Source organism: Scylla paramamosain, chromosome 9, assembly GCF_035594125.1.
Source record: "Scylla paramamosain isolate STU-SP2022 chromosome 9, ASM3559412v1, whole genome shotgun sequence".
In the NCBI taxonomy this organism is placed as follows: domain Eukaryota; kingdom Metazoa; phylum Arthropoda; class Malacostraca; order Decapoda; family Portunidae; genus Scylla; species Scylla paramamosain.
In genome coordinates this window covers 23,773,567-23,790,000 of record NC_087159.1, presented here as the reverse complement: position 1 = coordinate 23,790,000, position 16,434 = coordinate 23,773,567, and the positions used below count along the sequence as shown (strand labels likewise).

Genomic DNA, 16,434 nt, shown 5'->3' with positions numbered 1-16,434 from the left:
AGGAAAAGGCTGAATGTAGGCAAACTTCCAGCAAGAAGGAAAGGTAGATGTTGATAGGTAAAGTGTGAAGAATTTTAGTAGGTAGGGTGCAAGCACGGAGGCATAGTTTCAAAAAACAATAGGATGGTCCATAAGCCTTCCAGAGGTCCCTTTGCTTCCTTTTTTAAATTAATTGGGTCACTTTTTAAAAATGAGAGTAGGTAGTTTGTCATTAACAAAGTCTGTTACTTTAATAAATACCAGATGAAGTCATGATGGCAAAGCTTGTCCTCATCCTTTCTTTTTGGTTATGGGATGCATCATCATGTTTAATGTTAGTATGAATAATCTGTTATCTAAAGTGTTTAAGTCTCTCTCTTGTCTTTTAACATTTTCCACCTTTCTTTGTTGTGATTAAAATCTTCAGTGTTACCTTTCATTCAGAGATCTCTGAAAATTTCTTAACAATTGGCCTGGTCATGGAAGAGGTTGTAGGTGCATGTCAGTACCAGAATTAAGTTTTTTCTCAACTTCTATAGTAGAGGGTGACTTCACTGCTTCCAGCACTTTTTTTTTTTCCAATGAGAATATTACATTTTGTGAAAGAAATATAAGTTGATATTAAGATGTATATATGAATATAATATAGACCTATTTGGGCATTATGAGGTTATCTTGTTTATATTTTATTTATAACCATTATGACACAATTTTATTTTTCAAGTAAATATGACAAAATTGTTTGTGTAGTAAACAATGATTTAGGCTGCAATGAGTTGACTCCAAAAATTATGTTGCAAGTCTAATTTTATACAATTCATTCTTATTTACAGAGTAATCTTTTAAGCAATAAGGACAATGAGTAGCACAAAAATTCCTGCTTTACACAGATTCCTATGCTCCAATATTTCTTTCAAGGCAATGCATGCTTGATGCAAGATGAGATTTCATATCTGTTCTCTTGAATCATATTCTTTCCAACCATCCAGAAAGTCAAAGTAAGAAGTGGCAGGTTAAATATGAAGAAGGCATGCAATTTACTGGAGGTGGGAGGGGGTAGGTGGACCCACATCTAACCACATCTCAAACAGCTGGGAAGACTCCTGACCTTGAAATCAGTGACAAACTGTAGCCTGATGACTAAGAGACTTGCCAGTGTACTATAATAACCATAGGTGGGTGTTGTTGCGATAAATTATCATGATCATTTATCACGATAACGATATCAGGTTATCAGTTATCCGATAATTATTTTTCCTGCATTATTGATTCATCAGTATTGCTTATACTTTTGGTTCCAAACTAGCAATAATCAATAATTCAAATTTTTGGAACAAACATGTTAAAGTTTTAAACTTTCAAAATCAAATGTAGCTATTTTACTTAAAATAGTGCCTTTCATTGGTGAAGAGACGGGATAAACATTGAATTTGAGTTTTTTTGTGAGATTTTTTTTTTAAGTTTTCTAAGATAAAGATAAAAATAAAGATTTGGAGACCTTTGCAAAATCTCAGTTGCTTATCTAATTGCTTTTGAAATGTTGCAGATAAGTTAAAACAATGAAAGAAAGAATATAGTGTGTTCTAAAGATTTTTAATTTTAATATGATCATTCTTGAATTGACAAGATCTAGCAAGAAATTTCTCATATTTAGAAGAATTTGCTTACATTTAAGAAATCTCAAATCTTCCAGAATGTTCTACCAGACACTTTTAGAAGTTTCTAGAACATTTTAGAACATTGAGAACATTCTGGAACACATTTTAGAGAGACTAAGAATATTCTAGAGTATTGCTTGATGATATAAAAGTAGGGGCTTGCAGACCACCAATCAGTTTTGCTTTGGCTGCCTAAGAAGACACATCACAAGAGGTGAAATAGCATCAAGAAGCTGCAGTCATTCTCCTGATGCATTCTGCTACATGTGTGTTCAATTCATCAAGACAAGAGCAAAGAAGTTCTCTGTGACAGCATTTGGAAAAATGTGACAGAGAAAGCACTGGCCTCCAAGGACTGACACTACAGTGGGAGCACACAATATCAAACATTAGCCATTGGTGAATCCTGGAAAAGTTTTATTTCCTCCACTACACATCAAACTGCGTCTTATGAAACAGTTTGTTACAGATCTTGACAAGGAGTCTGCTGCCTTCAAATATCTTCAAGACCTCTTTCCCAAGCCTTCAGAGGCAAAGGTGAAAGCTGGTATCTTCATTGGACCACAAGTAAGGAAAATTATGGAATGTTCAGAATTTCTTCAAAAGCTCACAGAAAAGGAGAAAAAACTTGGGAGTGTTTCATTGCTGTAGTACAGGGCTTTCTCAGCAACAACAAGGCTGATAACTATATGGAACTGGTTGAGCCTTTAGTGAAAAGCTATGGTGAGATGGGCTGCAGAATGTCCTTGAAGGACCATATCCTAGATGCTCACCTCGACAACTTCAAGGAGAATATGAAAGCATATTCAGAGGAACAAGAGGAGCACCTCCACCAAGATAAAATGAACTTTGAACAGAGATATCAGGGATCCTTCAGTGAAAACATGATGGGGGCTCATACCTGAAAGTGATTTGTTGTATTCATGCAAATCAAGAAAAACTTTTCATTTTTAATCCTAAAAATTAGTTTCAGAAGTTTTAAAATAAATTTGTGTCATTTGAATTTGTTTTTTATTTTCTGTCCAAAAATGGTGGAAATGATGAAATTTAGCTATTTTGGGACAAAGTCATTCTAAAAGCCACAAAAGCAAAGTTTGACAGGAATAATGAACATTTTCTATTGTTTTGCAATGAAGAGTTGGAAAAAAACACTTGCTTGTCAAAAACAAAAATTGTGTTACATAGTGTTATTGATTTATTGGTTATTGTGATAAATTTTTTCATTATTGTGCCGAAGTATGATAATAAGCCACATGTTATGAAAGGGTGATAGATGCTCATTTATTACAGCTTCTAATTAAGGCCAGTGTTTGGTCTTGTAACTTTCTGCAGTTACTGTAATTTCTTTCTATATTCTTTGTCACAGAAAACAAAAAAAATGCAATGTTTCTGAGGCTTGAATGGATTTTCATTAATTTCAATGGGAAAAATTGTTTCAGTTTGTGAACTGAGTCCGATTAAGTTCATGAACTGAAGTTCCATTGTGGAATGGGGATTTAGGGGATTTACTTCCCAGAATTTTTTTTGATTTTGTGAGGAGACTGCCAACACTGCCACTAGCCTAGCTCATTGCTACCAAGTGCACTGTCTCTCCTCTGGTGTTACAACTTCCATTACTATTCGTGTATTCTTTTCCTGCTTTTCTTGTGCCTGCTGCAATGTTAGGAAGGAAGCCGATAGTCTCTGGTAAGAGGGCAAAGTATTCTATCATCGTTGCAGTGAAGGAAATGGTTGAAAATTGGGAGTGGCATATTTATTGATCTTGCAAGGATATTTGGCCAGCCACCTTTCCTTCTTTATTCCTTATTATTTAATTAACATTTTCCCATAAAATACTTTTAGCATAGTTAGTTTTTAGAAATGATTCCTCTTTATGCTGAAAATTATTATGATTATGTGTTTTGCACATTATAGATGGGATTGAAATGTATTATTTTATTTTTTTTATTTTCAGTAGGAAAAAAATTGTTCAGAATATGAATTTTCAAGATATGAATTGCCTGTTTGAATGAATCACATTCATGTTCAGAGGTTCTGTATTTTTCTAGACTGGCTGATATGGTGGAAGTGTGCAATCCTACTACTTTGTGGTCATGCATTTCAGTCCTTTTACTGTTATCAGACATTGTTGCCCTTGCAAGCAAGGGTGGGGGGATTGAGTCAGCCAACAGGTTTTCCATGTGACTCAGCTCTCATGTAAGTGAAGAGGATCTTGAGCTATCCATCATGCATGTAATGGGTCGTTCTACTGTTGCTCCTCTACTTAGGAACATCCTGCTTATGAACATATGAATGAGAGGCATTGCAAGTCTAAATTCTGTTTGCTGTGTGTCTTCCAACTAATACTACTTTTGGCCACTACCCACGCTGGGCAGCAGTGTAGTGAAGGAGGGTGGCGCCATGTTGTTTACACTTGCATTTTCTTAACATGGGCTTCACAGATCTTAAACATAAATTCATATGTATTATGTATTGAATACTTGTTTCCATGTACAGCTCACATACCTGCACTTTCAGATTATGTGGATAAACCACTCATTTGCCACAACACTATAGATAGTCACACTGGCTTTCATGCAAAAGAGGGGGCAAGCAAGGCCAGTGTTACACTGCACAGTGACAGCACTGTTGCATTGTGAAAGCACACAAACAAATGAGAGGTGTCTCACTACTGGGGCACTGCCACATCCACCACATAATGCTGCATCATACTGGTGCAGTTTTGCATTTCTGCACCACTGCTTTACACTGGATGTGAAGACAAAAGACTCACAGTTCTAGATGTGGCAGGACTTTGCCCCATTGCATATGCTAAATGTGCGCACAAAATATACATTTGCACAGTTCAAGATGTGGCAGTGCTACACCTCCATACTGCTGCATCATGCCAGATGTGAAGACAAAACACACTCTAGATGTGACAGCACTGCACCACTGCATCATGATGGATGTGAGGACAAAACACACACAATCATACAGTTTTAGATGTGGCAGCACCACACAGCTGTATCATTATGGATGTGGGGAAAAAACACACATGCACACAGTTATAGACTATGTTGCCAGAATGAATAAGCTTTCTTCACTGTTTCCAATACCTTGAGTTTCACTATTTAGCACCATTTAGCACTATGCCTCGGATAGAGAGCAAATGTGAAACTTGAGATGGTACTGTGTTTTACAAATTAATGACCTACGAACATAATGTAGTGTTCACACCTCTGATAAAGCACACACTGTTTACGCTCAGTCATATCATGACATACAAAAGAGAGCTTCACACATCCTATGGATTTGAAGTGGTTAGAGACAGATTTCAAGGAAGAAAAAATGCCTAGACAGTGAACATGCAGGTTTGGAGCTATGCTAAATTAGTTGCTATCTCCATAGTAATGTTCTTCATTGATGAATATTCGGCCCAGTCACTGAAATGACTGAGCTGATAATACCAGAAGATAAACTTGGCATATATAGAGGTTGTGCTGATTTCTCAGGATTTGAAATCAATGAACTTAACAGAAGGATGCAATTGAGAAGGATCCAGTTATTAGAGAAAGCAAGGAGCAGATTAAGAGAATGGGACGAAATGCAGGAAGAATTAGACAAAAGGTAAGCAGTGAAGTGATACAGCAAAGGAAAGGAAATTGTGAACTGAAAGAGAATTAGGTAGACTTAAATCAGGTGGACTTAAGAAAAGTAATAAATGTGTGGTTTTATTAAAAATCAAGGAGTGATTACTATTATGTATGAGAGAGAGAGAGAGAGAGAGAGAGAGAGAGAGAGAGAGAGAGAGAGAGAGAGAGAGTAATAGATGTGTTGTTTTATTCGGAATCAAGGAAAGAGTGATTACCATTATGCAAGAGAGAGAGAGAGAGAGAGAGAGAGAGAGAGAGAGAGAGAGAGAGAGAGAGAGAAGTTGGTGGTGATTGAGGTGGTGGGGGAAATGTAAGAAGAGGGAAGAGCCTGAGAAGAAGAGATATAGGAGGTAACAAGAATTGGGAAATACATTGGGGGAGGTAGTCAAACTCTTAGAAGTTAGATTTAGATTCCAAATATAGGTGTTGAGGAGATTCTGGCCAGCTCTTGGAAATTATCCATGAAAGAAGAATACAAAAGTATATAGTTAAGGAGAGGAAGAATGAGGGAGAATAATAATAATAAAAAAAAAAAAAAGGAATGGAGGCTCACATGATCTCCCTTACATTTTCTTTTCAAGAGCAGGCTCTTGATAAGTTGAAGACCTTGGAAAGTCTGCCACAGAATTGGTTGCAGAAGAAAAAATATCACATGCCTTAACATGACAGCAATCATGGAGACACTGAGTGAGAGCATAGTAGTTGTTAGAAGGTTCAGAAGCTATGCTGATCTAAAATTAGTATGTGAACTTCAAAATGAGAACAGGAAAAGGCAAACCAGAAAAATCCTCATCTCTTTACTCTTCAGTAGGAAAAACCCTTCACCTACCCTTTAAGATTTAAGAACTTTGCAACTTAGGACGATTAGTGATTCCCAGCCCTAAAGTGGGTAAAGAAGCTTTTGAATGATAGGGAAATAGGATAATTAAGATGAAAAGTCAGGGAAATAGGACAATTAAGATGAAAAGTCAATCTGGAAAAATGATATCAGTAGAATACTTCATGGGTCAATGTTGGGCTGTTATGTTTGCAGTTTACATTAACGATATGACAAAGGAAGTAAACATTTTGCTGATGATACCAAACTATTAAGGAAGGTGGAGAGAGATGAAAGCTGCTCTATTGGTGATCTGGTGCTTACTGAGTCTGGATCATCATCTTTACAGATTTTAGTAAAACTTTTGCTGTTTCCTTAGACATATCAGAAGCTTTTGATACAGTCTAGCACAAAGCTTTAATTTCCAGACTACCCTCTTACAGCTTGTATCCTCTCAGTAACTTCATCTAAAGTTTCCTTTTGGATGGTTCTGTTGCTGCTGTGGTAGATGGCCGCTGTTCTCCTAAGTCTGGGTGTCCTGACACTCACTCTCTTCCTATTATTCATCAATGATCTTCTAAGCCAAATTTCTTATCCTGTCCACTCCTACAGTGATGATACCACTCTCCACTTTTCCATGTCTTTTCAAAGATGTCCAACCCTTCAAGAAATGCACAGTAGCTCCCAAAACTATCTTTGAAGTGAGGTGTGAAGGTTGGCATAATGAATGATATGAAATCTGCTGCCTGATCATTTGTTGCATCGGTGAGGTTGGTATGTATGGCCTGTGTTAGGCTTCTCTAGTTTTGCCACAGTATCATAACTAGATGAAAAATATTCACATGTAACTAAGTAGTAATATAGTATTACTTACAATAAAATAGTATCAAATTATCTACGTCATAATATATGGCAACCATCCTTAGTGTGCAGGGCTGCCAATTGTTGCCAACATACTCATCAAAAATATCAAATAATATCATTCATTGTGTCAGAATGTAGACCTCTTCATTTTTTAGGTAGTTTTGGGAGCTATTGTATAACTTAAGTAGGAAGCCACAGAATGATCTCCCAAAGATTTCCGATTGGGGCAGAGCAAACTTAGCATTGTTCAGTGCTTCAAAAAACTCAATTCCTCCATCTCTTAACTTGACACAACCTTCTAGATAACTATTCCTTCTTTTTCAGTGACATGCAACTGTTCCCCTCTTCTACATTGAACATTCTTTACTAATACAGTGGGACCTCAGTTAATGAGTGCTTCCCTTTTTGAACAAATTGTTTTTCAAATCAAGGTTTTCAGTGACAAGCAACTGCCTCCCTCTTCTACAGTGAACATCCATTGCCTCTCCTTTACTTATACAGTGGAACCTTGGTTACCGAACACCCCCCTTTTTTAACCAGTTTTCAAACACAGTTTTGAGCTTATTATTGCTTTGGTTGCAGTACCACAATTCAGTTCTAGAACAAAGTTACTTGATTTCAAATATTAAGACATAGCAAAAGCTGCTGTTTATTACTAATTTATAGTTTCTATAAATATCTACTTCATTTTTATATATTTGAAGAAGAGGCACAGTGTAAGACCATAATTTGATTTTTGAAATGAGGGAAATGTGATCCTGTTTAAAAGCCTCAATGTAAACAAACAGTTTTTGGCGCTCAGGAGTTATTCCAAGCCACCTATGGGTCTGCACAACTGCATTTTTCCAGTAGCTTTTCCCATCAGCAAGATGTCTAAGTGCTATGATCACCTTCATTTTGGCAGTAAGTGGGTTGCTCCTCTGTGTCCCTCTGTAAGGCTTCCCTCACTAGATCAGTGACAAAGAGAATACCTGCATGGTCTAAACAGTATCTTCTGATGAGTTCTGTGTCTTTAAGTTCATTCAATACATCCTTTCTGGATAAATAATTTGTGAGCTGGAGATGTTGTGAAACAGCCATCTTGGCTATGGGAGTGTCTGTCTTAAGCTGCAAAGACAGGGTAAACTGGTGTCTGGGAGTGGAATAATCCATTTTACATTGATTCCTATGGGAAAAATATTTTTTGTTCTCAAACATTTCAGATTTTGAACGGTATTCAGGAATGAATTAAGTTCTAGAACAGAGGTTCCACTGTAATCTAAATTGGAAACTTTACATCTCATCTCTTGCGGAAATAGTTTCTTTGAAATATGGCATTCTGAGTTGTCTCTTCTCTTTCTCACCTCCCAGTTGCTAACTCTGTACAGGGACCTTATCTGTCCATGTGTGGAGTATGCTTCACATGTATGAGGGGGTTCCACTCACATTGCTCTTCTAGACAGGATGGAATCAAAAGCAATTCATCTCATTAACTCTTCTCCTCTAAATGATTGTCTTCAGCTTCTCTCTCATCACTGTAGAGTTGCATCTCTTGCTATTTTCAACAACTTTTTTACATGCTGACTGTTTTTTTTATCTTGCTAACTGTATACCTACCCTCTTACTGTGGCTTCACTGCACAAAGACTTTCTGCTTTCTCTCACCTCTATTATGTGCAGTTCTCTAATGCAAGAGTCAACCAATATTCTCTTATCATTTGTCCCTTTTCTGATAAACTCTGGAACTCTCTGCCTGCTTCTGTATTTTCTTCTTTCTATGGCTTAATTTTTTTCAAGAAGGAGGAATCAGTACTCCTTCAATTGCAGTTAGTATATTCAAATCCCATCCCCCTTATTTTGTAATTTTTTAATATTTTTTCCTTTTTATTTTAAAATTTGACATACAGTAAAATCCCTCTCATCCGGCATTCAAGTATCTGGCAGCTTCAAGTATCCGGCACATTTTTCCACGAGCCTTAAAATCAATAAAAAATCAATGTGTACTCATAAAATCGATTAAAATTCCCACGCGAGGCATACTTTGTCCCCTCGCCACCAGAGCGCACTGCTTCGCGCCACCCGCGACCCAGTGCACTGTGATTACTCAGTGACTCAGTCCCACGTGTGTACTGTTTATCGCCTGACGCCTTCATCATGCCTAAAGTTGTAGAAAAGAGGAAGCGTGTTGTGCTTACACTTAAGCAGCTGATCAGATCAGCTGATCTTTGTTATGGTAAGATGCGTGAGTGTAGGGTGGTGATTGTGGACATAATTTCACTTCTATTCAAGTATCCGGCAATATTCAAGTATCCGGCATGTTGGCGGTCCCGTTGATGCCGGATAAGAGGGATTTTACTGTATCTTTTTCTTTGTTACTTTTGCCTTTCATTTGAAGATTGCTAATATTTTTATACAATTTCCAAATTGGCGCTAAATGACCTTAGTTGCTATGGCACCACACAATAAATTCTTAAATCACTCTGCTTTAAGAGGGAGTTTTTAAGACATTTGCCCTCCATATTTGGATGATCCCTCAAAATCTTTCTTTTGGGACTGGCACCTCAGTGGGCCTTTTTTTTTCCCCCTTGGCCAGACCACCTATTACATAAAAAAAAAAAAAGTGTGTCAATATCACCAGCATTTTCATTCTTTTAAAACATCCCAACTGCAGGGAATATTACCAAGTGACAAAAAGAAGTAAAACTGGTATGTTAAAAAGATTTGCTAGTAAATCTTTATTAGTAACAAGACTATTTTGATCACTTACTCATTGTCCACTGTCATCTTGATTCACTGTTTGTAATGGTTCTAAAAATACAAAGGACATTGCTGGATTTTCCTTGGCCAGCAGTTGTCTTGTTAATATGGTGTAATATTTATCTGTTTTAGGATTGTTTTTATTATGTGTTATTCTTGCATTATTATTTTTGTTAAAAAAAATTTCATATGTTTGGTTGTCAAAATTTAGGGGAAAGTGTCTTTGACACTACATTGTCATTTGCTTTCTGTAAATGTGTTTGGATTTCTGGGTAAATTTTTCTGAAGAATTGGTTTGGATTCCAATTTATTTGAACAATAGGCCATTCAGATTCCTGGGTCACCACTGTACTGTGCTCTGAGGACTTGATGCTAATAAGGACTTTTGGTTCTGGTTGAAGATTGGGAGATTTAGCTTTTGCAATGTCACCTCCCTGATGCAATCCTACTTTTTTTTTTTTTTTTTTTTTTTTTTAGTGACTTGCTCCCTTGTTTCTCTCAAATATAATTGAATTTTCCTTGTAGAGGTTGACCATTAATACTTCAGCATCCTTGGTTCTAGACTGATTTACTGAGCTTTACCCTTTGACACCTCATACATCTGATATGTCTGGAAGACTTAAAGAGTGCACCTGGTGTATCAAGTAATGTTTTCAAATAAAATAAAACTGTTACTGTGTTAAATGTATTAAATTCTAAACACAAACATCATGAAACAGGAAACAAGAAACAAGCCTGATAAACTAGTGAACCTATTTTCCTGTTCCTTCCTCATTTGCTGGTCATTTTTCTCGTTAAATAAACTCACATTGAAATGTTGTGCTTTCTTATTGTTTCTTCTTGCTTCTCTGCAAATCTTGATATAAGTATTTCTTACTGTTTATATTTCATCCGTGGATTCCAATTCCTCCTGGCAACATTTTTGTCTCATTTAGCAGATTTGTATTCTTTGTTAAATCATAGTTTCTTAGATTCTTTCTTTAATTATTAATATTGTCATGGATCTGTTTTTTATATATTTAAAAAGAAAAATTTTTTCCATTTTCTTTTGACAGTGTTAGTATCATAAAATTTCTTCAAGCCAGTTTCTATGAAATGATTTTCTGAGCTTCCAAAATTTGCTTTATCCATATTTAAGGCATCCACTCTTATATATTTCATTATTTGTATTTTTTTTTTTTACTTCATTGACTTAGAAATTTATTCCTATGTGGTCACTCGTGTCTAAAGGATAATGATATTCTCAATTCTGTAATTTTTGTGTTTCTTTGTTAATGATCTAGTCGTGATGGTTCCTTTTTATCTCTGAATCTTATAGTTTCATTAACCCACTGTCATTACATTTTCCATTGCCAACTTTAGTAAAACATGTGCCCAGGAGCCCTCTCCTTCTGTGGACCACTTTATGTATGTAGTACATAGGTGATTGGCAAGGCTGATAGATAGGCAGCCAAGCAAGCTGGCAGGACATGCTTTCTAAATGTGTGCATGTACATGTGAACATTTTTGTGTAAGATGGAATTCTCCTATACAACTGGATCACTGTTTACAGTATAGTACCACAGCAGTAATTGAAACTATGAGGAAAATGTTTTTAATGAAAGTAATTGTAATGTTTATAATTTTTTGGTCATGGAATAGTTGACTTAAGTGTTGTCTCTCTCAACAGATTAACTGGGTCAAGTGTATATGTTGCCGTTACTGCTGCCAGTTATCAAGTAAGTAGTATATCAACTACCAATACTGGAGTTATATACACTTATTTTTTAATAATAATTTGCACAAGGTTATGGGAAATCATCAGTGTGTATATGTACATTTTTGTGAAATTTGAATGGCCCTCTTACATAAACAAAACAAAAAAAAAAATCCAAAAGAGTATCTTGGTATTTTGTTGACATGCCCACACTATAATCATGTCACCCACTGGTTAATTTTAATTTGTACTCACACTGGAGGAAGTTAATTTAATCTTTGCTAGATTACATAGATTATATAGTGTCATGAGAAAGTTATTGTAGTTAACTTGATCAACCTTAACCCCAGCATCATGATTATTTCACTTGAAATCTCCTTCCTGTAAAAGAATGTGCTTTCTGAATAAAACAATGAATACAAAATGTCATCACTATTACTACAATACCACTTCATTTTCATTTCAATACTTTTAATGTATCAGAGGATGCACAAGAATGAAGTGGTAACACCACTTCCTGCACAGGTAATTACTACTTGTCTTGCTTTTACCTCTGTGATAGATGTTGCATGCACATAAATGCACAACACATCACTCATCCCATCACATCAGAAGTGCAGAGTAGAAGTTGATGGCACTTCTTTCAAAAGGTGTAGGCTACAAAGGGACCTGATGGAGGTCTTCAAGTGGTAAAGAGGATACAACAAAGGTGATGTAAACAAAATTCTTAGAATTAGTAATCAGGATAAAAGAAAAAATGGGTTCAAGCTTGAAAAACTTAGATTTGCCTCTCAAATAGAGTGATAGATGAATGGGATGGTGAGTCATTAGGGAGCTTTAAGAGAAGATGAGACAAAGTTATGGGTGGGGGTCATAGGTGAAAATAAGTACGTAGGTATGTTTCATACAGGGACTGCCATATATAGGCCCGATAGGTTCTTGCAGCTGCCCTTATTTTCTTACGTTCTTATGTTCAAATGACAAAAGAGGATATAACATGTATGCTTTCACATCTCTCTCACCAAGCTGCTATCTCACAAGTTTTAGCTATTTTAGAGTATATTTCCACAACAATTCTTAATTATCACCTGTGTGTAACTGCTGTTGAGCAGGAAATCTTTTTCCCCCAGATATTTTACTTGTGACTCTTATTTCACACAAGCTACAACTTTAAAAGAAAGGAAATGGAAACCATGGCACAAAACATAGCACAATAATAGTTAAAGAAAAGTGGATGTGTTGCAAAAGTTGACCTGTGATGTTTCTGTCCATCACCTTTGTGAAGGTCATGGCACAGGATTATCAGCTGTGTATGATATAAAAAAGCAGTGGGAAAAGTTGAACCAGTTCTTTGCTGACATTAATTCAAAGAAAAAGACATGCATATGAAAACCAATGAAAGATTGAAACAGTACAAATCATGATTGAGTAATGATGGAGTGGTTTTGACAGCAAAAGAATGATGATGTAGACATACCTGGCATGATGGAACAAGTTAAGGTATTTCATAAAGAGCTTGGTTTAGAACATCATAGGAAGCATACTGAGGAATGGTTGCAAAGATTTCAGAAGCATCATGGCATTTCAGTGTATGCGGTATTACCCAGTGTTTGTGAGACTCTAGTTCTGAGGGTACGGAGAATAAAGGACCAAAGGGATAGCGGACTAGCAGAACATCTTCATTTAAGGTTACTTCCTGAAAATGTGATGTTGCTCTCAGTTCTGTACAGGTGCAATGGAGTGGATGCTTGTAGCAGTTGTTTCATGTTCAAGAAGATAACAAGGAAGCACAATCCCACCTATCAGCAGTTATGCAATTAGTTACAGGAATTTAAGTTTTACCCATGTTTCTTTGTCAAAGAGTTATTGGAATTATGGTTAGTAACCGGAATAGTTGTATTGTTTTCAGGTGATGGACTGATTTGAGCATTAGATCTCACAAGGCAATCACTATGTACTCTGTTGAGATCATGCATCTCAGATTTGCTACCATGCAGCTAGTTAAAAACTTATTGTGGACCAGTAAATTTTGGAACCTTTATTAAAATAATATATAATAATGATAATAAATGGTTTATTATTTACACAGTTAACAAACTGAAAATGTACATAGGGGGTGGGGAAATACTTAACATTAATCCTAAAGGTAAGTCTAATCTAGAAGGGACTATTGATTGACGGCTCGCACCATGGTGAGAATCGCACTGAGTCTGTACCGGTCCATGCGCGGCGCCTTTAGGGGCATTATCTTGTTGTGGTGTCTGGTGGCACAGACCGGGCGAGGCGCGTCAGGCGGCAGCATGTTTCTGAGATGTGGATGATGCAGTAGTCCCCTTCCAAACTTCTCCAGAGCCTCTCGGTGCCTGGTGGATAGTCTGGACAGACTCAGGGTGGTCAGGGCTTCTTCCTAGGTGGTGTAGGCAGGGCCAAGGATGACCCTGCATGCCCTTTTCTGCACACTCTCTAGCTGTAGCTGTTGAGTGTGTGTGAGGGAGGAGGACCACGCTGGGGAGGCGTACATGAGTTTGGGGAGGATAAATGTGAGGTACAACCCCCCTTAACTCATGTCGGCATCCCCAGCAACCTGAGTCTGTGCAGCATATACAGCCTGTAGGTAGCTGATCTTACGGTGCTGGCGACATGCTGCTTCCATGTCAGCTGGTCGTCCACCGTGACTCTGAGAAGCTTGGCACATCAGATCACCTGGAGGCCCACTGTGAGCTGGGGAGAGGGCACTGGTACAGAGGAGGTACAGAAATGCATCACCACAGTTTTGCTGTGGTTGATGGTCATCCTGCTCTCCTCTGTCCACGTCTGCAGTCGCTCCTGAATTGCTTGCAGTGGCGAGTAGTCCGGGTTCTTGGTGGAAACTGGGATGCCCACGGTGCAGTTGTCCACATACTTCCAGCGATGGGGGGTGTCAGTGAGGGCGTTGTTAATGAGGAGGAGGAAGCATAGAGGACAGAGCCCTGATAGCGAACAGCCTGACGCCTCCCTGTGAGGAAGTCGGCTAGCCATGCTACCAGGTTCGGAGGGAGACCCAGACTTACTGCCTTGCTGATGACAACAGTGTGATCAACAAGATCAAAGGCTTTTTTGAAGTCCACAAAAGCAACAGCTAGAGAGGTGTTTCGTTTGTCCAGGTGGCTGTGTCAAGGAAGCTGGTTAGGTAATGGGAGGTGGAGGTGGCTTTAATATTTCCAAATTGTCTGATATCCACGGTATTACAAATTTTGGTGTAGACCCAGTCATACACAAAATCTTCACAAATAAGGCTAGGGATGGGGGTGATAGAGACTGGCCTGAGGTCGTTGAGTGACTGTGGACTGGAAGTTTTGGGGATGGGGGTGACGTAAGATGTCTTCCAGTCTGCAGGACAAGAGTGATGGGAGAGTGAGGCATTTATTATAGAGCATAGCGGTGTTGCTAGCTCTACAGCAAATTCCTTGTAAATTTTTATAGGAAGGTCAGTGGGTGTGGTGGATCTTGGTTTGAATATGAGTATTCTCTTGAAAACATCCACTGCCTGGACAATGGGGGGAGGGGAGGGAGCGGGAAGATAGGCAGGAAGTGGAGCGGTGTGGAGGGGAGGAAAGGTTTGACAGATAGCAGCAAAGTGATCGTTCATCTCCTGAGCCGCGAGATTAGCAGAAAGGTGTGAGATGCAAGGAAGAGATGAAGTGTGCTTTTGTAGGCCACACAAAGCTTTGATCTTAGCGTACCACTGTCTGTTGTTGGTCAGCTTGAGGTGGTGTATCTTGTCTGGGTAGTAGCTTGTCTTTGCAGCCTTAATCTCCCTGATCACTCTGTTTCTTAGTTTTCTGTAAAAGACCGGGCAGGAGTGGAACGCCTAGGTCCGCTGACACACGAGTCTTTTAATGCGGGGTGTCATCCAGGGGGCATCAGACGGGTGCGCTGTGATGTTCTTGGCTGGGAAGTAGCGGTGGAAGGCTTCTGTGGTGGTGGCGACATAATTGTGCCATTTTAAGTGGACGTCCTCCACATCCAGCACCTCGGTCCACGGGTGTTGTGTCACCCACTGCCCAAACTCCCTCATGGCTGAGTCAGGTATGGGGCGATGGGTCCTGGTGACAGCTGACTGGGGGGTTGAGGTGGTGGGTGTGGGTGTCCACAGTATGGAGAGGTGGGTGCTCTGTCCCATGGAAGGCAGCAGCTTGGGGGGGCGAGTACTACTGGCCCAGGTCTGTCAGTATAAGGTCGAGGATGGCTTGCTGGTGGGTGTGGAAGTCCACGACATGGGTGAGGTGTAGCTGGTGTAGGATATCATTGATATCTAATCTGTTAAAGTCCCCACAGGTGACCAGCTTGGCGGCAGGATACTTCACCCTCAGGGCATCAGCAGTGTCGATGATGTGAGCGGTGAGTAACTGTGCTGTGGGGGGTGGTACACGACGCACATGATGATGGAGGCCGTGTTGCTGGGATGGCAGGGGGGAATAACTCTCACCCACAGGGCCTCCACACTGGCAGGAATATCGACAGGGACGTGTGAGGGACTGAGGGCAGAGCGGCAGAAAACGGCCACTACCCCCTCCACCCCTGCGTCCTGACCTGAGGTGATGGTAGAGCTGGTAGTCCTGCATCGTGCACACCTCAGGAACATTCTACCATGCCTCATTAACCTCCACAATGTCCGCACAAGTAGAACTCACCGTCACAATCAACTCGTCCATCTTGTTGGCCAGAGACGTCGCATTAAATAAGAGGAGGGAGGGAAGACTATACCACACATGCAGCACTTCAAAGTGTTTGTATTCCCTCTTCTCCACCCTGCGGTCTTCTCTGGCACTGGAGGTCACTACCTTGATGGGACGCACCACATTTTTACCTCCTCTCGATCCTCGGTTCCGAAATAGTTTCCATGTCTTAAGGCACTGTATCATGTTGGGCAGCGGGTAACCGATCCTCGCCTACGACGCAAGAGGTAGTTGCGTTCGTACGTTTGCACTGAAGCACACATTATTCTTTATGTGCTGACACGCACTCGCTAATTGTGTTCACAAGTACAACAATCCCACCAGGGCGAGCC

The 16,434-nt window shown here is 39.2% G+C and overlaps 1 protein-coding gene across 8 annotated transcripts in view; it reads left to right on the top strand.

Annotated features, from left to right (window-relative positions):
- Positions 1 to 16,434, top strand: part of LOC135103725 (stress-activated protein kinase JNK-like) — a 310,917-nt gene that overhangs the window by 36,226 nt on the left and 258,257 nt on the right. For 7 of the 8 annotated variants that reach the window (XM_064010369.1, XM_064010360.1, XM_064010371.1 and 4 more), the window contains one exon: positions 11,358 to 11,406. The gene's annotated coding sequence lies outside the window, so the exon portion shown is untranslated. Of the gene's footprint in view, positions 1 to 11,357; positions 11,407 to 16,434 lie in introns of those variants that run through there. The other variant, XM_064010361.1, reaches the window with a different exon arrangement.